Here is a 22,434-nt window from a genome sequence, read left to right as displayed (position 1 = left end):
GGATCTTAGGTCACGGGTACAGAAGAGCCAAAACCTCTCCCTCCACTAGAAAAAGGGGGAGAGTCAAAAGACTCAATCTGTCTAGCTACTCTATCATAGATAAGGAAGGAAAAAACCCCAGTAGGGGAAAAACCCATCATGGAATATAAACTAATCTACTTCAAACAATACCAAAACAAATCACAATCAGCACAATAGTCCATGAAGGGAAAAGGAGAAGAGAAAAAATCAAAGGCACCAATAAGTAACCAATAAGTAACCAGTAAGTAACCAATAAGTAACCAATAAGTAACCAGTAAGTAACCAGTAAGTAACCAGTAAGTAACCAATAAGTAACCAATAAGTAACCAGTAAGTAACCAGTAAGTAACCAGTAACCAGTAAGTAACCAGTAAGTAACCAGTAAGTAACCAGTAAGTAACCAATAAGTAACCAGTAAGTAACCAATAAGTAACCAATAAGTAACCAGTAAGTAACCAGTAAGTAACCAATAAGTAACCAATAAGTAACCAGTAAGTAACCAATAAGTAACCAATAAGTAACCAGTAAGTAACCAGTAAGTAACCAATAAGTAACCAATAAGTAACCAATAAGTAACCAATAAGTAACCAGTAAGTAACCAATAAGTAACCAATAAGTAACCAGTAAGTAACCAGTAAGTAACCAATAAGTAACCAGTAAGTAACCAATAAGTAACCAATAAGTAACCAGTAAGTAACCAGTAAGTAACCAATAAGTAACCAATAAGTAACCAGTAAGTAACCAGTGATTAACGAGTAAGTAACCAGTGATTAACGAGTAAGTAACCAGTAAGTAACCAGTAAGTAACCAGTAAGTAACCAATAAGTAACCAATAAGTAACCAGTAAGTAACCAATAAGTAACCAGTAAGTAACCAATAAGTAACCAATAAGTAACCAATAAGTAACCAATAAGTAACCAGTGATTAACCAGTAAGTAACCAGTAAGTAACCAATAAGTAACCAGTAAGTAACCAATAAGTAACCAATAAGTAACCAGTAAGTAACCAATAAGTAACCAGTAAGTAACCAATAAGTAACCAATAAGTAACCAATAAGTAACCAATAAGTAACCAGTGATTAACCAGTAAGTAACCAGTAAGTAACCAATAAGTAACCAGTGATTAACCAGTAAGTAACCAGTGATTAACCAGTAAGTAACCAGTAAGTAACCAGTAAGTAACCAGTAAGTAACCAATAAGTAACCAATAAGTATCCAGTAAGTAACCAGTAAGTAACCAATATGTAACCAATAAGTAACCAATAAGTAACCAGTAAGCTGGGTGGTAGGAGCAATGTTGTCTTATATCTATGCCCATGTACTCACCGACCTGTTTCAGTGCCGCGCTCACAAACGGAGCGCCACTGTCTGAACTGATTTTTCGCCAGAATCCCCCGGGAATCCCTGGGAATTATCAGGTGCATCAAAGCCTTGGTCACTGCGGCGGAGTCCTGTCTTGCTGTGGGAAAAGCTTCAATCCATTTAGAAAACATGCAAATGATAACCAAAACAAACTTTTTGCCTTCACTGGGTGTAAGTTCAATGAAATCCATCTGCAAATGTTGAAACGTCCGTCTGGTGGGGGCGAGTTGTGTCTTCATATTCACTCCTATTGCGTATTTCACTCACCATCCCCCACCCCTTGACACATGAAACCGTGTGTCAATTAAGCAAAGTGAGGGAAAAAATTCTTGGGGAGACATGGCCGGCCGTCGGGCCCCATTCACACCCTGTTAATTACCCTGCAGTCCGCATCCTCCCAGGACCATATTTCAGTGTGCAAAGCCCTTAGTTACAGTTCACCAATCTCAACCGAGGTCACAGCCGAGGACGGAAGTAGCAGGGAGACAGATCGTACTTTGAGAGACAAGGGTTGTTTGGACACAGTATCTTTTGCAGCTGCGTCAGCTTGAACATTTCATTGAGAGACAAAACCAGATTGTTAGTGTGATCATCACATTTACACACAGCAATTTGTGTAGGCAGGAACATTGTATCCACGTGATGCGCTATGGGTCTTCCTGTGGAAAAATAAAAAAAAACGTATCGGGGACAAAAGCCCCAAAAGCAAAACCTGCAATGTTAACTCACGTAGCAGGAGCCCTGGAAGCAGAACCAACAACAAAAAAGATCAAAGTCAGCATTGTCAATTGCAACCTCACTCAAATTCAGGTCTTGGGGAACAAAGACAACATCATTACAACAGCATCATCACTCAAATTCAGGTCTTGGGGAACAAATGGATGTTAGCGTTGCGAGTGGTTCTCCATCATCCGCTGTTGGCAAAAGGGTAAGGGTTAAGAACTTGCTGTAGCACTTGAAGTCATGTAACCCCCCTTTCCGTCCACAGTCTGGACGAAAAGTCGTGAACAGTCAGGCAGTCCAGGTAGTGGAGGCGTCTGTAACGTCAGTTTCAGGTCAGTGAAGGCGTCGTCAGCCTCGTCAGTCCAGGTACCAGGGTCTGATGTTTGTAGGCCTTCTCCATGGGCAATTGCTGCCAATGGTGCCTCAATTTCCGCATAATGCGAGACCCACTGTCGACAATACCTGGTGGAGCCCAGAATTGACATAATTTGTTTCTTAATGACCAGTTCTGGCGTTTCTCCTTTTGAATGGCCATAATTCTGCCAGGTGAGAGGGATCTGCCCTCCCCCGAAATGACATGACCCAGAAACGCAACCCTTGTGGCAACAAACTGCAGTTCGGACAGGCCGGCTTGATGCCCCTGTTCAGCCAAAATGGGTCAACAGGTCCAGGGAAGCTTTAACGCACACGTCTCAGGACCCACTCGCAACCAAGATAACAACAACATACTGCAATAAGTACTTCCAAACTGCCCCTCAGAGCCAATGACAGTAGGCTCATGAACACTATATGGGTCAACGACATGGCATGCATATTTTGGTGTCCGGGTGCATTATTTCCCTTAAAATAACTTTAATCAATTTATGACATATATCACTTTATTCTATAAAACCTATTTAGTTTGAATACCTTTCAGGTAATATATGTTACTTTACATTTCGGCATCTCAAACCCCCAAAATGTCAAATGGTACAACCAACGTAAAACTAGGAAAATGTGATTTTATCATAAAACTCTCCATTCTATTTAAAAATGATAAGTATGAACTTGACAGCCAAGGTAGCCAATACAGGTGTCCAAGTAGCGGCTTTCTGCCAGTCAAAAATGTCCTTGAGACAGCTAGTCTTCCCAGCACTTTTCCTCATCTCTCCGATGGGTGAAACGGGTGAAGATGGGGGAGGGGGGGTTGGGGGCAGTGGGGGGCAAACGGACGCAGCAGGTTGAAGTCCAGGCGCTGGTGAGCTCTGCCTGAGGTCCCGGCGCTAGTTGGGGGGGCGGGTGGGGCGGGGGGCGCAGAGTCCAGACCGGGTCCAGCTTCACACACTGGGGCACAGTCTGTTTGGGTGTCTGCCTCACTCAGCCACATTCCAATCTATCTCAATTTGTTTTTCATTTTTCTTTTTAGCGAGTGATAACTGGTCTAACCTGCAAAGCCTCCAGCTGCTTAACGCTCAGGCTTCCTATTTCTTGTGTTTTCTTTTCCATAATTAACTATCATATATCTCACATTTAGTGCTGAAAAATCTGGTCCTTCGGAAAAATTACTCCCAGAAGGCTTGTTGAAAACTGGCCCCCACAGCTGATTATATGATCCTCTCAGACGTGTCGCAAGTCTAAATTTTCAGGAGGAGAGAAAAAACACACAAAAAAAAACACAATGGCTAACCAAGGTCTTCCTCTTATCAGGGTTTGTGACGTCACAACAGCCGGAACACTTGCGCAGCTCTCTCACAGAGATAGTTGGATCAAAAATATATTAGAAAAAGTCACGGTTCAGATTTGACTGGAGTCCTGCATCTTTTAAATCCTACAGAAGCAGGTAGTACTTCGGATTACCCGTTTGCTTCCAAATGCTGCATCTTTTAAATCCTACCAGGTATACTTCGGATTACCCACTTAACTCAAACCGGATTCTAGACGCAGAAGCCCACGACATAATCAACAGGAAAACATTCCAACTCCAATTATTTCTCAAAATTATTTGTTATCCTCCAGACAGTCAAGATTGTTAGCCAGACATTAACAGACAGCTCAGAGCACAAACACAAATCCTCCGACTCCTCCTAGGATTGGATGAGGCATCCCAGGCCGCCCCCAGACCCCGTCTGGCACACTCGGATTCCCCGAATCCAGAGCCCTCAAGTTCCCGACTTGAAGTAGTCTTCCACTCTCAAACCACGGCTACAGAAGCACTCGTGATCCGTCACGTCTGGCGACCCACAGCTGATGTCGTACCGAAAGGCGAGTCTTTTTCTCTTAAACAAAATTCCCTCATCCACTAGAATTGAAAGGCATTCTACGACGCCCCCAGACAAATCTGGCCCCTCGATCACTAACTCCTAGGTTAGTAACAAACAAAATTCCTTCATCACCTAGAATTGAAAGGCATTCTACGACGCCCCCAGACCTAGTCTGGCCCCTCGATCACTAACTCCTAGGTCAGTAATAAAACAGCCCAAGGTCCTCAGACCCTGGCTGGACCAGCCCTCCCCGGTTCCAAATACTTGGACTACCGGCAACATCAGCTGAATAGGCAGAGAGGAGACGTTAGCGCGCACCTTATTTCGGCCGTTTTCTTTCCAAAACTCACCCAAAAGAACAGCGAGGCGTTTCTGAAGCCACCGGGTTCGTTCGACCCCAGTCGGTGCGGGGACCTTCCCAACCCCCCTCCGGACGAGAGGCCCTCTCCTCGACCTTCACTTGATGGGGGAGTACGAGGTTGTTGCATGCTTAAAACACCTTCGATTCCGGAGGAGAGAAGGAAAAAATCCGGCACAGATGGAGTCCCTTCGTGGTCGCCAAATTGTGGTGGCAAAAATTGTTGTTCAAAAAGAATGTCAGGACATCTCAGCTGTCTTTCGGAAGATTTAATGAAAAGAGGACAAACATTCAATTGAACGGAGCCACACAGTCCAACCGGTCACATAAACCGTCAGTCCTGAGTGCGCTGAAGAAGATTAGGGACAGGTTATTTTATAGTTTGGAGCTGGAAAAGACAAAACATCACCCATCACCCAGGCAACCGTGCCATGCTCTGTGTCAAAGGAACATGACCTTGGCATAGGAATGAAAACAGGCAACAGACAGTGTTATACCAAAATTTTCCATTACACCACCTGACCGGACTGCAGCCCCAGCAAAGAGCCCAGGGCTCGGGCATCGCTCAGCGCCGGCCCCACTGCATCCACCAGCTGCCCCAGAGTGTGACTGCCAGTCTGGCTCCATGGATCAGTGGTTCTCTCAGCAACCAGTGCAGAGAGTCAGCTGTGGGACATCTCCTCCACCTCTCCTCCTATTTCACCCATACTCTGTCCTCCTGCTTCCTCCACCTTTTTTGCTGTCTCCCTCTCACCTTGTGCTCCACACTCACTCACATCATTCACACAAACACCCGGTGTAACAGAACCCCCCCCGCGGGGTCCGCCGCCACGGGGGCCGCCCCCCAGGCAGCGGCTCCCCGCCGCTCCGGCCCCGGCCGAGCAGCGGGAGTCTCTCCCGGGCCAAGCGGAGTCGGATCACCCTTGTCTGGACAGGAACGCACGGTGTGTCCTTCTTTGCCGCAGCCGAAGCACTTCATTACTGACGTGGTGGCAAAAATCACGTATTCATAATCATCTACTTTCACTTGGAAACGTAGGTTTTTGGGGCACGGTGGTGCAGCAGGTATTGCAGCGGTCTCACAGCAAGAAGGTCCTGGGTTCGATTCCCGCCGGGGGACGCTGTGGGCGCTGAAGTGCGTGTTAGTTCCCCCATGACTTCAGCGCCCACACCATGGGTGGGGTTGGCGAAAGGATCTTTCTGTGTGGAGTTTGCATGTTCTCCCCGTGTTCCCTTGGGTAGCTAATGGGAGCTACCCGCACAAAAACATGCACACAGTCCTGGGCTATACATGCCCCCTCTGGCCAACCGGGGAACAGATGGGGTGGGGAGGATCCGGCCAGAATAACGTGATCCTTCCACGCGCTACGTCCGGCCGGAGAAACCCCACCCTGTCTGGTGAAAAGATGCTGCTCACTCCTCAGGTTAAGGAGGAGACCTGAGCTCAGTGCAGGGCCCTCCCGGGGTTGGTAGAGGATGGAAATGCCCAGGACTGTCACTTAGGTAGGAGCACGGGGTGGTAAAAATGGGAAAAAACTGGGATAAAAATATTTAAAAAAAAGAAACGAAGGTTTAACTCCTCGCTTCTGTTGTGAAGTATCATATAAAGCTGTCGACGGTGCGACACAACGTGTTTCAGCAACGGAGACTTACATCCAGACAGGATCTTTCTGCCGTGTCTAGAAAGCTCTCGAATTATGAATTCGTCAGTAATGAATGGTGGGATGTTACTCAGGACCACCCTAGTTGCGGGGAGCGACAGCGGGAGCACCAAACTCCCACACACCGTGATTCCTGTCTCAACGACTTGGTTCACCTTCTCCACCTGGTCCAGGAAGATGACCACCGCGCTGTTCATCCGAGCAGCCGATCTCACACCGCTGTGTCCGACTTTCTCCCCTACAGCCAAACCGATCTCCTCCACGCTGCAGGGGAACCCAGTGCTGATCTTAATCCCATGTTTCCGCGTCAGGGATTTAAAATCCGTGCCGGCCATGGCGTCAGCCAGGCCGGCAGCGAGACGCCGAAACAAGGGATCAAAAAAAGAAAAGAAAACCCCCAAACCCCTCAAAAGAAACTAAGTGTGAAACGGTGTGAAACTATACAAATAAACTATGTTAAATCAAAACCCATCACCATAAGAAAAAACGAAAAAAAAGTCACTCAAACACTCGCACCTCCACCTGCTCACAGCTCACACTCCCAGCATGCACCGAGAGAGAGAGAGAGAGAGAGAGAGAGAGAGAGAGAGAGAGAGAGAGAGGATCGGCGAAGCAACAACAAACAAACCATACGGTGCGTGTAAAGAAGTTTCATCTATGGTTCCATTCACCACCGTGGCTAATTGGGTCACAACAATTATTATTACATGACCAGTGGAGAGAGAGACGTTGCAGACGGAGCGTCAGCGAGACGTCAGATTATGATCCTGATCATTATCTGCAGGAATTTTACACATCGTCTCCCTCACCAGCAGCAGGAGATCATGTGACCTCCACCCAGGAGTTGGAGGTCAGAGAGGAAGAGGAGTCACCACTTCATCTTCACTCTGTTTCTAACACCGATGGAGTTGGAGGTCAGAGAGGAAGAGGAGTCACCACTTCATCTTCACTCTGTTTCTAACACCGATGGAGTTGGAGGTCAGAGAGGAAGAGGAGTCATCACTTCATCTTCGGTTTATTTCAAAAGTACTTGAATACTTTTACACATGTTGCTGATGTTTTTACATGTTGGATGTTACAGGAATATTTCCATCTCCTCACTTCATTTTTACATCAACAAATTTGAAAACTGAAGGAATCAAATTAAAACAATCAGATAAATCAATCAAATATTATACAAACTGGAAAAGTTGAATCTAAAATGAAAATGTTTAGATTTGAAGCTCAAACTTTCTTTCAGGGAAGAAACAAGACTTTAAGAATCTCAACCTGAAGTCAAACATGAAAACATTTAGAGACAGAATCAAGAATAAAACAAGAATAACGACATAAAAAAATCTAATTCATGATCAAACATCAACAATCCAGTAAATGATTTATGTTTAAATGTGGAAAAAGATCAAATAAAAATACAATAAACAAAAAAAACAAAGATAAATGGGGATCATCATCATCATCATCATCATCATCATCATCATCATCATCATCATCATGGAGACACTGAGGAACCAGAACCAGAGTCCAAGTCCAGGATCCAACAGAGACAGTTTCTCTGACAGGAGACTCTTGAGACTAAACTGGACACAGAGACACTGAACCAGACCAGCCATAGTAACAGTATGCAGACAAGGACGAGAAGTTAAATCCAGCATAGAGAGGTTCAGTGAAGCTGGTGTTGACGGTGTGGAGGTGGATCAGTCTGTCAGAGACGACTTCATAGAAGGACAGAGTTCCAGCAGGAACGTCCACGTACACTGCTGCTCTGTTAGAGTCTGAAGATGGAGATGAGGAGGTGACGGATGTGTCTCTGTTATTGTGACGGACACGGTACGGACCACCTGGATAACAGTCCAGACTCCAGGAATGATCGTTTCCTCCAAACCTACAGTTATCATAGCATTCTTTCCTCCTGATTCTTCTGTAACTCACTGATACAGAAACATGTCCCCTCCACTGGACCTCCCAGTAACAGCGACCCGTCAGAACTTCTCTACACAGCAGCTGAGGCCAGGAATGAAACCTCTCTGGATGATCAGGATATGGCTGACCCTCCTTCACAAGTGTCATCTTCCTGTTGTCGTCAGACAGTTTGATGCGTTCGTGGACTGTGTTTGTGTCGACGGTGAGTTGACAGGAATCTGATGGAAAACAAACAAGCAGCTGCAGTTATTATTGATCAGTTATTGATCACTGATGGACTCATGAACGAGTGAAGATGGTTGAATAAAAACACACTTACACATCCTCGGACCTGGTGTCATCCACCGTTGTCCAGCAGGCTCCACCCTGGAAGGAGGAGGAGGGTCAGACCAGCTCAGTCTCTCTCAGAGGAAGAAGAGAAGTCAGAACCCCCCCATCACCTGTTGGACACTCCCGTATCCACTACACCCCCATCACCTGTTGGACACTCCCGTATCCACTACCAGTGTTGGGCAAGTTACATCCAAAATATAATACATTATATATTACTAGTTACTGTCATTTGAAAGTAATTAGTTACATTACAATATTACTATATCTGAATTGTAATGCGTTACACTACTTGTGTATTACTTTTGAGTTACTTTCAACAAAATAGCAAAAAAAGATAAATCTTGTTCCACTGGCATATTTTTCTACTTATTTCAAGTGAAAATGTACTTGAAACAGGTGAAAATTGTCAAATAAGTTATTTTTCTGGTGTTATTTTTCTGGTGATGACTCTAAATGTTGAAATATCAGTAAAACCACATTCATTGATGAAATGACATAAGGGATGGAAAGGAGGGATGGCAGTTTTACAGGGGGGATGATTTGGACCGTTTTTATTTCAGGGGGGGATGATTTGGACCGTTTTTATTTCAGGGGGGATGATTTGGACCGTTTTTATTTCAGGGGGGATGATTTGGACCGTTTTTATTTCAGGGGGGATGATTTGGACCGTTTTTATTTCAGGGGGGATGATTTGGACCGTTTTTATTTCAGGGGGGATGATTTGGACCGTTTTTATTTCAGGGGGGATGATTTGGACTGTTTTTATTTCAGGGGGGATGATTTGGACCGTTTTTATTTCAGGGGGGGATGATTTGGACCGTTTTTATTTCAGGGGGGGATGATTTGGACCGTTTTTATTTCAGGGGGGGGTGATTTGGACCGTTTTTATTTCTGGGGGGGGTGATTTGGACCGTTTTAATTTCAGGGGGGGTGCCATCACATCACCCCTCATCCCCCCTCAACTCGAATACTGCTCACACGGAACTCAGAACTTCTTCATAAATAACTCCCAGAGAGAAAAAAAACACCAGCAAACTAACAAACAAACCAATAAAGCTCTCAGAGTTAACGACACGAACCAGCAATCAACAACTCGCAGCTGTTTTAACCTCTCCTCCTGATGGGCTGCAGGTGTGGTTTAAGGCTGATTTATGGTTCCGCGTTACACCAACGCAGGCCCTGCGCCGTGGGTTACGCAAACTACTGCGTACCCTACGGCGAAAGCTCTGCGTCGATTTAACGCGGAACCATAAATCCGCTCTCACAGCGCGACTGACTCGCCGACTCCGCGCTCATATATATTTAATAAATGTATAAAGCCCATATATTAATAAAGCCTCACTTGGCCGAGCCCTAACGCTGAGACCATGGTAGATTTAAGTTACACGCGGACACGCCGCACTGTTGACTTTTCCCTGCCGGCTCTGCTCACTGAACAGTCCCCACACAAACAGTGTCCAGCGCCGCTACATTCCGCCGCGCCGCGTTCCCAACGCTTTTTTCTTTTGTCGGGATGTCTCGCGGACGCGGTGTTGGTGAATTCTTTAAAAAACAACAGCTAAACGGGTTAAAATGCGTTGTAACGCGCGTTACTTAGATTGTAAGGAGTAAAATATTACCGAAAATGTATTAGTAATGCGTTATATTACTGCGTTACAGCAAATAGTAATACATTACTGTAATTGCGTTACTTTTGTAACGCGTTACCCCCAACACTGTCCATTACACCCCCCCCCCCCATCACCTGAGGTGGAGGAAAACCCCCACCATGACCACTACCATAATAACCCCCCCCCCCCCCACCCAGCAGTGTGTCCTACCTGAGAGTGTCCTACCTGAGTGTGTCCTACCTGGGAGTGTCCTACCTGAGAGTGTCCTACCTGAGTGTGTCCTACCTGGGAGTGTCCTACCTGAGAGTGTCCCACCTGAGTGTGTCCTACCTGGGTGTGTCCTACCTGAGAGTGTCCTACCTGAGAGTGTCCTACCTGAGAGTGTCCCACCTGAGTGTGTCCTACCTGGGTGTGTCCTACCTGAGTGTGTCCTACCTGAGTGTGTCCTACCTGAGAGTGTCCCACCTGAGTGTGTCCTACCTGAGTGTGTCCTACCTGAGTGTGTCCTACCTGAGTGTGTCCTACCTGAGAGTGTCCTACCTGAGTGTGTCCTACCTGAGTGTGTCCTACCTGAGTGTGTCCTACCTGAGAGTGTCCTACCTGAGTGTGTCCTACCTGAGTGTGTCCTACCTGAGAGTGTCCTACCTGAGAGTGTCCTACCTGAGTGTGTCCTACCTCAGTGTGTCCTACCTGAGAGTGTCCCACCTGAGTGTGTCCTACCTGGGTGTGTCCTACCTGGGTTTGTCCTACCTGAGTGTGTCCTACCTGAGAGTGTCCCACCTGAGTGTGTCCTACCTGGGTGTGTCCTACCTGAGAGTGTCCTACCTGAGAGTGTCCTACCTGAGAGTGTCCTACCTGAGAGTGTCTTACCTGAGAGTGTCCTACCTGAGTGTGTCCTACCTGAGAGTGTCCTACCTGAGAGTGTCCTACCTGAGAGTGTCCTACCTGAGAATGTCCTACCTGAGAGTGTCCTACCTGAGTGTGTCCTACCTGAGAGTGTCCTACCTGAGTGTGTCCTACCTGAGAGTCTCCAGTCTCCAGCGGGGATCCTCCAGTCTAGACAGAAGCTTCCCTGCTGACTCCCCTGGATGGTTGTAGCTCAGGTCCAGCTCTCTCAGGTGGGAGGGGTTGGAGGTCAGAGCTGAGACCAGAGAAGAACTTCCTTCCTCTGAGATCAGACAGCCTGACAGCCTGCAGACACACAACACAGGTCTATGCATGTTCTCTGCTCAAGTGTCCTGCTGCAGACACACAACACAGGTCTGCATGTCCTCTGCTCAAGTGTCCTGCTGCAGACACACAACACAGGTCTGCTGCATGTCCTCTGCTCAAGTGTCCTGCTGCAGACACGTTTAGCAGCATGTTCACTCGACCTGGAGAAGACTTGAATGAATCCTGACCTGAGAGACTCCAGTTTACAGTGTGGACTCTCCAGTCCAGGACACAGCTGCTCCAGTCCAGAATCCTGCAGGTCGTTGTTGCTCAGGTCCATTTCTGTCAGACTGGAGGACTGAGAGCTGAGAACTGAGGACAGAATTGGACAGATGTTCCCTGAGAGGTGACAGCCATTCAGTCTGCAGAGGAGATTAAAGAGAGATCATCAGAATCAGAATCAGAATCAGCTTTATTGGCCAGGTTCGAACAGCTTTATTGGCCAGGTTCGAACATTGTCCAACAAGGAATTTGACTCCGGTTATTTTGCTCTTTGGTATTAAAAATAAACAATAAACAAATAAACAATAAACAAATGTGGTATTTATATGTACAGTATAAACATTTTAAAGGTGCAGCAGTTTGAGGTAGTGAGAAGGAAAGTTCTGAATAAAAATAAGAATAAGTATAACCTATTTACAATTTTAACAGACAAATTATACAAAAAATACAAGAAAAAAAATATACAAAAGAAATACAAAAGTGAGAGGTGCAGCAGAGTGAGGCAGACATGATTATTAAAGAGGGTGCTAGATGATTTATTTATTTTTTTGCACGTGTTTGGTTACTCTGAGACTGTTATTTGTGAGAGTTCATCAGAGCAACCGCTTGCGGGAAGAAACTGTCTCTGTGTCTGGAGGTTCTGGCGTACAGAGCTCTGTAGTGCCGTCCAGAGGGAGGAGTTGGAACAGGCGGTGTCCCGGGTGTGAGGGGTCAGCAGAGATTCGACCCGCCCGTTTCCTGGTCCTGGACCGGTACAGGTCGTCGATAGATGGGAGGTTAGTCCCAACTATCCTCTCTGCAGTCCTGATAGTCCGTTGCAGTCTGTGCCTGTCCAGTTTGGTGGCTGATCCAAACCAGACAGTGATGGAGGAGCAGAGAACAGACTATATTATGGCAGAGTAGAAGGTGATCAGCAGCTGCTGTGGCAGGTTAAACTTCCTGAGCTGCCGCAGGAAGTACAACCTCTGCTTCGCCTTCTTTCTGACGGAGTTGATGTGGGTGGTCCACTTCAGGTCCCGGGAGATTGTGGATCCCAGGAACCTGAAGGAGTCTGTGGTGGATCCAGGAACCTGAAAGAGTCTGTGGTGGATCCAGGAACCTGAAGGAGTCTGAGGTGGATCCAGGAACCTGAAGGAGTCTGAGGTGGAGACAGTGCTGTTGAGGATGGTGAGGGGGGGGAGTGGCGGTGGGTTTTTCCTGAAGTCCACTGTCATCTCCACAGTCTTGAGCGGGTGATGATGATGATGATGGTGATGATGATGGTGTGTCTCCACACAGAAGAGGGGTCAGGGTTGGCAGAGAGGCGATTCTGCAGCCGTTCGCCGTAGGATCGCTTCGTTTTCCTCTCCCTTGTCAGCGTGTTTTTGGCCTGCCTGAACAGGGCTCGGTCGCCGCTCCTGTAGGCATCCTCCTTGTCTCGGCGCAGCTTCCGGAGGTTCGAAGAGAACCAGGGCTTGTTGTTATTGTATGTGCAGAAGGTCTTGGTCTGCACACACATGTCCTCGCAAAAACTGACGTAGGATGTCACAGTGTCAGTCAGTTCATGGAGATCTGAGGCCGCAACTTCAAAGACACTCCAGTCCGTGCAGTCGAATCATGAGGTCATTTAGGAAAGTTTGTGTAAAGCATTTAATGTACAAGACAACTCAAAGGGCTTAAAATAAAAACATTTTAAAAAATGACTTGAAAATGTAAGAATTTAAAAGCATAACACTGGGTTTGTATGTGTATATATATATATATATATATATATATATATATATATATATATATATATATATATATATATATATATATATATATATATATATATATGTATGTGTATGCGTATATATATTTTAAATATAGTAACAATGCACATATATATCTATGCCTTAGGTTTTTATAGCATGGTATCCCTGCCATCCCCCCCCCCCAAAACTCACTGGGTTTGTATGTGTATATATATGTATGTTTATGCGTATGTATATGCGTATATATATATATATATATATATATATATATATATATATATATATATATATATATATATATATATATATATATATATATATATATATATATATATATATATATATATATATACATATATATATATATATATGACCTGAGAGACTCCAGGTGACAGTGTGGACTCTCCAGTCCAGGACACAGCTGCTTCAGTCCAGAATCCTGCAGGTGGTTGTGACTCAGGTCCAGTTCTGTCAGACTGGAGGACTGAGAGCTGAGAACTGAGGAAAGAAGTGGACAGATGTCCTCTGAGAGGTGACAACCACTCAGTCTGCAGAGGAGATTAAAGAGAGGTCATGAAGTCATTTAGGAAAGTTTGTGTATAACATTTCATGTACAAGACAACTCAAAGGGCTTGAAAATATAAGAACTTAAAAGCAGTAATTAAAGACAGACAGACATAAGTCAATAATTAAAGCTGCAATCAGTGATGAACGGGCCTTCGCACTCACGGTCACCGCTCCCATAAGCATATCAGAAATTACACCACCCACGACTCTCTATGTTGAAAACATTCAGAAGATATAGTCAGAAAATAGGGACAACCAATCAGAAGAAGGGGCGGGGCTAATTTTCCCCAATTATGGTTAAGGACTCAATACCGAGTCCGATGACACCACCCACGACTCTTTATGTCAAACCTTTCAAAAGTTATGGCAGAGAAAAGTTTTCTAGGGGGCGCTGTTGAGCCGTTAGGCCACACCCATTAATGCAAACCATGGAATATCAAATTTATCACCAGGTCTGGCTTGCATGCAAAATTTGGTGCCTTTTGGGGAACTATCAAATATGGACCAATCAGATGAAGGGAGGGGGGGGGGGGGGGGGTAACGCTTTTGAAAGAGAAAAGTAATGCGTGGTGTCGCAGGACGGAAACGCACATTTTGATGTATAACACACCTGGGTGCACGTTACGGTTCATGCCGTATTAATTGCCGAAGGAATGGCATAAATTGCTCCAAAATTACGCGATTAATTCAGAATGTTCCAAATGGCCGACTTCCTGTTCGGTTTCGGCCATGGCGCCAAGAGATTTTTCTTTAAGCTGCAACATGATACAGGTGTGTACCGATTTTCGTGCATGTACGTCAAACCGTATTATGGGGCTTGAGGCACAAAGTTTTTTCTGTCTGAACCAATCAGATGAAGGGTGGGCACGCTTTTTGGTGTCTAGCGTCGCCACGGTAACATTTTTGAAAGAGAAAAGTAATGCGCGTAGTCGCAAGATGGAGACGCACATTTTGATGTATAACACACTTGGGTGCACGTTACGGTTCGGGCCGTATTAATTGCCAAAGGAATGGCACAGAGCGATGGTGGTGTGGAGTTAATTACCAGACTTTTGGACTTTAGATAATACGATAAGCTTTAAAAAGAAGCTCAAGTTATTTTTGTGTACTCAGGAGAATGAAATTGACTGTTAAGAATTGAGCTATTAATCTGTTTATTGTGTTGACACTGTTTCCTTTTCCGCTATTTCTTTTGTGTTTGTGTGTGTAGTTTTGCTGAAGGGAGTGTTAAAATGTGAACAACACATGATTGTTTGTTCTATCTCACACTGTCCACAAAGTTGTTGTTGTTGTGTTTGAGAGTGTGATGAGAAAATGTAAATCCTGACTTTAAAAATACTTTTTTCTTCTGACGAAAGGAGGGCCTTTTGGCCCCCCTAAACGTCCCCAAAAAGTCACCAAATTTTGCATGCAAGTCAGGCCTGGCGATAAATTTGATATTTAATGGTTTACATTAATGGGCGTGGCAAAATGGCTCAACAGCGCCCCCCGGAAAACTTTGTGCCTCAAGCCCCACAATACGGTTTGACGTACATGCACGAGAATCGCTACACACCTGTATCAGTACACAACTTAAAGAAAAGTCTCTTGGTGCCATGGCCGAAACCGAACAGGATGTCGGCCGTTTTGAATTAATCGTGTCACTTTGGCGCAATTTATGCCATTCCTTCGGCAGTTAATACGGCCCGAACCGTAATGTGCACCCAGGTGTGTTATACATCAAAATGTGCGTCTCCATCCTGCGACAACACGCATTACTTTTCTCTTTCAAAAGCGTTACCGTGGCGACGCTAGACGCCAAAAAGCACGCCCACCCTTCATCTGGTTGGTTCAGACAGAAAAAACGTTGCGCCTCAAGCCCCATAATACGGTTTGACGTACATGAACGAAAATCGGTACACACCTGTATCATGTTGCAACTTAAAGAAAAGTCTCTTGGCGCCATGGCCGAAACCAAACAAGAAGTCGGCCATTTTGAACATTCTGAATTAATCGCGTAATTTTGGAGCAATATATGCCATTCCTTCGAGAATTAATAGGGTCCGAACCGTAACGTGCACCCAGGTGTGTTATACATCAAAATGTGCGACTCTATCCTGCGACTACGTGCATTACTTTTCTCTTTCAAAAGTGTTACCGTGGCGACGCTAGACGCCAAAAAGCGCGCCCCTCTTCATCTGATTGGTCGATATTTGATAGTTCCCCAAAAGTCACCATATTTTGAATGCATGGCAGGCCTGGCGATAAATTTGATATTTCATGGTTTGTATTAATGGGCGTGGCAAAATGGCTCAACAGCGCCCCCCGGAAAACTTTGTGCCTCAAGTCCCACAATACGGTTTGACGTACATGCACGAAAATCGGTACACACCTGTATCATGGCGCAACTTAAAGAAAAGTCTCTTGGCGCCATGGCTGATACCGAACAGGAAGTCGGCCATTTTGAACATTCTGAATTAATCGTGTAATTTTGGAGCAATTTATGCCATTCCTTTGACAGTTAATACAGCCCGAACCGTAACGTGCACCCAGGTGTGTTATACATCAAAATATGCGTCTCCATCCTGTGACTACGCGCATTACTTTTCTCTTTCAAAAGTGTTACCGTGGCGACGCTAGATGCCAAAAAGCGCGCCCACCCTTCAGTTGATTGGTTCAGACAGAAAACTTTGTGCCTCAAGCCCCACAATACGGTTTTTGACGTACACACCTGTATCATGTTGCAACTAAAAGAAAAGTCTCTTGGCGCCATGGCCGAAACCGAACAGGAAGTTGGCCATTTTGAACATTCTGAATTAATCGTGTAATTTTGGAGCAATTTATGCCATTCCTTCGACAGTTAATACGGCCCAAACCGTAACGTGCACACACGTATGTTATACATCAAAATGTGCGTCTACATCCTGCGACACCACGCATTACTTTTCTCTTTCAAAAGTGTTACCGTGGCGACGCTAGACGCCAAAAAGCGCGCCCCCCCTTCATCTGATTTGTCCATATTTGATAGTTCCCCAAAAGGCACCAAATTTGGCATGCAGGCGGGCCTGGCGATAAATTTGATATTTCATGGTTTGCATTAATGGGCGTGGCAAAATGGCTCAACAACGCCCCCTGGAAAACTTTGTGCCTCAAGCCCCACGATACGGTTTGACGTACATGCACGAAAATCGGTACACACCTGTATCATGGCACAACTTCAAGAAAAGTCTCTTGGAGCCATGGCCGAAACCGAACAGGATGTCGGCCATTTTGAATTAATTGTGTAATTTTGGCGCAATTTATGCCATTCCTTCGGCAATTAATACCGCCCAAACCGTAACGTGCACCCAGGTGTGTTATACATCAAAATGTGCGTCTCCATCCTGCGACTACACGCATTACTTTTCTCTTTCAAAAGTGTAACCGTGTTGACGCTAGACGCCAAAAAGCGCCCCCCCTTCATCTGATTGGTTCATATTTGATAATTCTCCAAAAGTCACCAAATTTGGCACCAAGCCAGGCCTGGCGAAAAATTTGATATTTCATGGTTTGCATTAATGGGCGTGGCCTAACGGCTCAACAGCGCCCCCTAGAAAACTTTTATCTGCCGTAACTTTTGAATGGTTTGACATAAAGAGCCGTGGGTGGTGTCATGGGACTCGGTATTGAGTCCTTGACCATAATTAGTGAAAATTAGCCCCGCCCCTTCTTTTGATTGTTTGTCCCTATTTCCTGCTATAACTTTTGAATGGTTTGACATAGGAAGTCGTGGGTGGTGTCATTTCTGATATGCTTATGGGGGCGGTGGCCGTGAGTGCGAGGGCCCGTTCATCGCTGCTTGCAGCTTTAATGTTGTTTTTTACTTTTAGGAGGTGTCCTAGTGTCTGTTGTCTCTGAGTTGTGAGCATTTTGTTTATGTATTTTAATTAATGATAATGTAATTAATCTGATGATTCTGATGAGACCCCAGAGAAACTGCTGTGAAAGGTCAGCAGCTAACGGGGATCTAATAAAACAAACAGTTGTAACGGTCACCAGTTGAACACTTGGTGGATTCTAACCTGAGAGACTCCAGGTGACAGTGTGGACTCTCCAGTCCAGGACACAGCTTCTTCAGTCCTGAATCCTGCAGGTCGTTGTTGCTCAGGTCCAGTTCTGTCAGACTGGAGGACTGAGAGCTGAGAACTGAGGACAGAAGTGGACAGATGTCCTCTGAGAGGCGACAGCCATTCAGTCTGCAGAGGAGATTAAAGAGAGGTCATGAAGTCATTTAGGAAAGTTTGTGTATAACATTTCATGTACAAGACAACTCAAAGGGCTTAAAATAAAATCATTTAAAAAATGACTTGAAAATATAAGAACTTAAAAGCAGTAATTAAAGACAGACAGACATAAGTCAATAATTAAAGCTGCAAGCAGCGATGAACAGGCCCTCGCACTCACGTCCACCGCCCCCATAAACATATCAGAAATTACACCACCCACGACTCTCTATGTCAAAACATTCAAAAGTTATAGTCAGAAAATAGTGACAACCAATCAGAAGAAGGGGCGGGGCTAATTCAGGTCAATGAAGCTCAAGGACTCAATACAGAGTCCGATGACACCACCCACGACTTCCTATGTCAAACCATTCAAATGTTATAGCAAGAAATAGGGACAACCAATCAGAAGAAGGGGCGGGGCAAATTTTCCCCAATTATGGTCAAGGACTCAATACCGAGTCCGATGACACCACCCACGACTCTTTATGTCAAACCTTTCAAAAGTTATGGCAGAGAAAAGTTTTCTAGGGGGCGCTGTTGAGCCGTTAGGCCACACCCATTAATGCAAACCATGGAATATCAAATTTATCACCAGGTCTGGCTTGCATGCAAAATTTGGTGCCTTTTGGGGAACTATCAAATATGGACCAATCAGATGAAGGGAGGGGGGGGGGGGGTAACGCTTTTGAAAGAGAAAAGTAATGCGTGGTGTCGCAGGACGGAAACGCACATTTTGATGTATAACACACCTGGGTGCACGTTACGGTTCATGCCGTATTAATTGCCGAAGGAATGGCATAAATTGCTCCAAAATTACGCGATTAATTCAGAATGTTCCAAATGGCCGACTTCCTGTTCGGTTTCGGCCATGGCGCCAAGAGATTTTTCTTTAAGCTGCAACATGATACAGGTGTGTACCGATTTTCGTGCATGTACGTCAAACCGTATTATGGGGCTTGAGGCACAAAGTTTTTTCTGTGTCAAACCATTCAAATGTTATAGCAGGAAATAGGGACAACCAATCAGAAGAAGGGGCGGGGCTAATTTTCCCCAATTATGGTCAAGGACTCAATACCGAGTCCGATGACACCACCCACGACTCTTTATGTCAAACCATTCAAAAGTTATTGCAGAGAAAAGTATTCTAGGGGGCGCTGTTGAGCCGTTAGGCCACGCCCATTAATGCAAACCATGAAATATCAAATTTTTCGCCAGGCCTGGCTTGGTGCAAAATTTGGTGACTTTTTGGGCACGTTTAGGGGGAAAAAAGACCTTCCTTTTGTCAGAAGAAAGAAAGAAAGAAAGAAAGAAAGAAAGAAAGAAAGAAAGAAAGAAAGAAAGAAAGAAAGAAAGAAAGAAAGAAAGAAAGAAAGAAAGAAAGAAAGAAAGAAAGAAAGAAAGAAAGAAAGAAAGAAAGAAAGAAAGAAAGAAAGAAAGAAAGAAAGAAAGAATCAGGTCTGTTTCTGTTGCCTCTATGGAGAAGTAACTTAAAGAAGTAAAGAAGTAACTTAAAACAGAAGAATCACAGAGCGAAGTTGGTGTGGAGTTAATTACCAGACTTTTGGACTTTAGATAATACGATAAGCTTTAAAAAGAAGCTCAAGTTATGTTTGTTTACTCAGGAGAATGAAATGGACTGTTAAGAATTGAGCTATTAATCTGTTTATTGTGTTGACACTGTTTCCTTTTCTATTTATTTTGTGTTTGTGTGTGTAGTTTTGCTGAAAGGGGTTTGTAGCAAGCTCGTTGCCACTGGGGCTGACCGACAGGACAGAGGACACAGGGTTTAGTGCAGGAACTCTTTATTTCCCCAGACACATGTGCAGTCACCCTCAGCCGAGAACCCTGGCTGGTGTGCAGCCACTTCTTATGAATGCAGGCAGGGTGGAGAGGTTGATTGGGCACAGGTGTGCCCAATCAACTGAGTGGCTGCTCCTCCACCCTGCCACAGGGTTGTTAAAATGTGAACAGCACATGATTGTTTGTTCTATCTCACACAGTCCAGAAAGTTGTTGTGTTATTGAAAAACTGGAAAATATTTTTTTATTCTTTTTAAATTGAGCTATTGATTGGATTTTTCTTAATATTGTGTTTGAGAGTGTGATGAGAAAATGTAAATCCTGACTTTAAAAAGAGAAAATGTAGAGTCATAATGCCATTGTGCTGATTATAATGTTGTTTTTTACTTTTAGGAGGTGTCCTAGTGTCTGTTGTCTCTGAGTTGTGAGCATTTTGTTTATGTATTTTAATTAATGATAATGTTGTAATTAAGCTGATGATTCTGATCAGACCCCAGAGAAACTGCTGTGAAAGGTCAGCAGCTAACGGGGATCTAATAAAACAACCAAACAAACAGGTGTAACGGTCACCAATTGAACACTTGGTGGATTCTGACCTGAGAGACTCCACGTGACAGTGTGGACTCTCCAGTCTAGGACACAGCTGCCCCAGTCCAGAATCCTGCAGGTCGTTGCCACTCAGGTCCAGTTCTGTCAGACTGGAGGACTCAGAGCTGAGAACTGAGGACAGATCTTCACATATGTTCTTTGAGAGGTTACAGTCACTCAGTCTGCAGACGGAAGAAAAGAACAACAACCAGGTTATTTGACTGTGATGGAAGAAAATGTAGTTGTGTCTCCAACTGTTCTGCTGGTCTTCAGCTCGTCCTGCCCCCCAGTACAAACAGAAATGAAAGTGTTTCCTTGTCAGAGTTCATGCTTGTGTGTGATTTTAAGTCCAATGTGTCATTAAAGTCTCTGGAAATGAAAGAATCATGTGAGGTTGTGCTGAAAAAAAGACCCAAACAAGTGAAGAAAACATGAAATGTGGAGGTAAAACCAGACGTAGTCAGAAACTAAACTCCACTGCAGAGGTCCAACATGTGTCTGTTGGTACTTACAGAACTTTCTTGGAGACTTTGACCACCGGCAGCAGCCTCAGTAGAACCTTCTCTGAAGCTGAGAACTTCTTCAGGTCAAACACCTCCAGATCTTCTTCTGATGACAGTAAGATGAAGACCAGAGCCGACTACTGAGCAGGAGACAGTTTATCTGTGGAGAGAGTTCCTGATCTCAGGGACTGTTGGACCTCCTCCACCAGAGAACCATCCTTCAGTTCATTCAGACAGTGTAACAGGTTGATGCTTCTCTCTGTAGACAGATACTTACTGATCCTCTTCTTGATGTATTCAACTGTTTCCTGATCGTTCTGTGAACTTCTTTGTTTTGGTTCCAACAGACCTCGTAGGAGGTTCTGATTGGTCTCCAGTGAAAGACCCAGGAGGAAGCGCAGGAACAAGTCCAGGTGTCCGTTGGGACTCTGTAAGGCCTTGTCCACAGCTGTCTGATAGAAACCAGTTGAAGAACGGTGAGTTGTTAGTTGATCTCCCAGCAGGTTGACTTCAGAGCTGATGAAGGTCTGATGGACATGAAGAGCAGACAAAAACTCCTGGACACTCAGATGGATGAAGCAGAAGACCTGGTCCTGGTACAGGCCTCTCTCCTCTCTAAAGATCTGGGTGAACACTCCTGAGTACACTGAAGCCTCTCTGACATCGATGCCACACTCTCTCAGGTCTCGTTCATAGAAGATCAGCTTTCCTTTCTGCAGCTGCTCAAAAGCCAGTTTTCCCAGAGACTCCACCATCTTCCTGCTCTCTGGACTCCAGTGTGGATCCGTCCCAGCTCCTCTGTCATACTTGACCTTCTTCAGTTTGGCCTGGACCACCAGGAAGTGGATGTACATCTCAGTCAGGGTCTTGGGCAGCTCCCCTCCCTCTCTGGTTCCCAGGACGTTCTCCAGGACGTTCTCCAGGACCGTAACAGTGATCCAGCAGAAGACTGGGATGTGGCACATGATGTGGAGGCTCCGTGATGTCTTTACGTGGGAGATGATCGTGGTCTGCTCCTCATCTCTGAACCTCTTCCTGAAGTATTCCTCCTTCTGTGGGTCAGTGAACCCTCTGACTTCTTTTTTTTTTTTTTTTTTTTTTTTTACCTTGTCTGCACACATATTATTGAATTATACCATGACGGTAGAAACCAAAAGTGTATATATGTGCATTATTACTATATGTAATATATACATATATATATACGCACACATATGCGTACACATACATAAATATACACATACAAACCCAGTGTTTTTTTTTTTTTTTTTTTTTTTTTTTTTTTTTGGGGGGGGGGAGGGGGTGGGGGGGGGGGTGACGACATCCGCTGCCAATCCAGG

General features: G+C 45.0%; 1 pseudogene; it reads right to left on the bottom strand.

The window, feature by feature from the left end:
• Positions 1-7,367: 7,367 nt before the first annotated feature.
• LOC133451738 (NACHT, LRR and PYD domains-containing protein 12-like) lies at positions 7,368-22,138 on the bottom strand (annotated as a pseudogene).
• Positions 22,139-22,434: the final 296 nt, after the last annotated feature.

This window comes from Cololabis saira, chromosome 10 (genome assembly GCF_033807715.1).
Source record: "Cololabis saira isolate AMF1-May2022 chromosome 10, fColSai1.1, whole genome shotgun sequence".
Classification (NCBI taxonomy): Eukaryota; Metazoa; Chordata; class Actinopteri; order Beloniformes; family Belonidae; genus Cololabis; species Cololabis saira.
The sequence above is the reverse complement of the archived record's forward strand: the minus strand, read 5'-3'. Positions and strand labels throughout refer to the sequence as shown.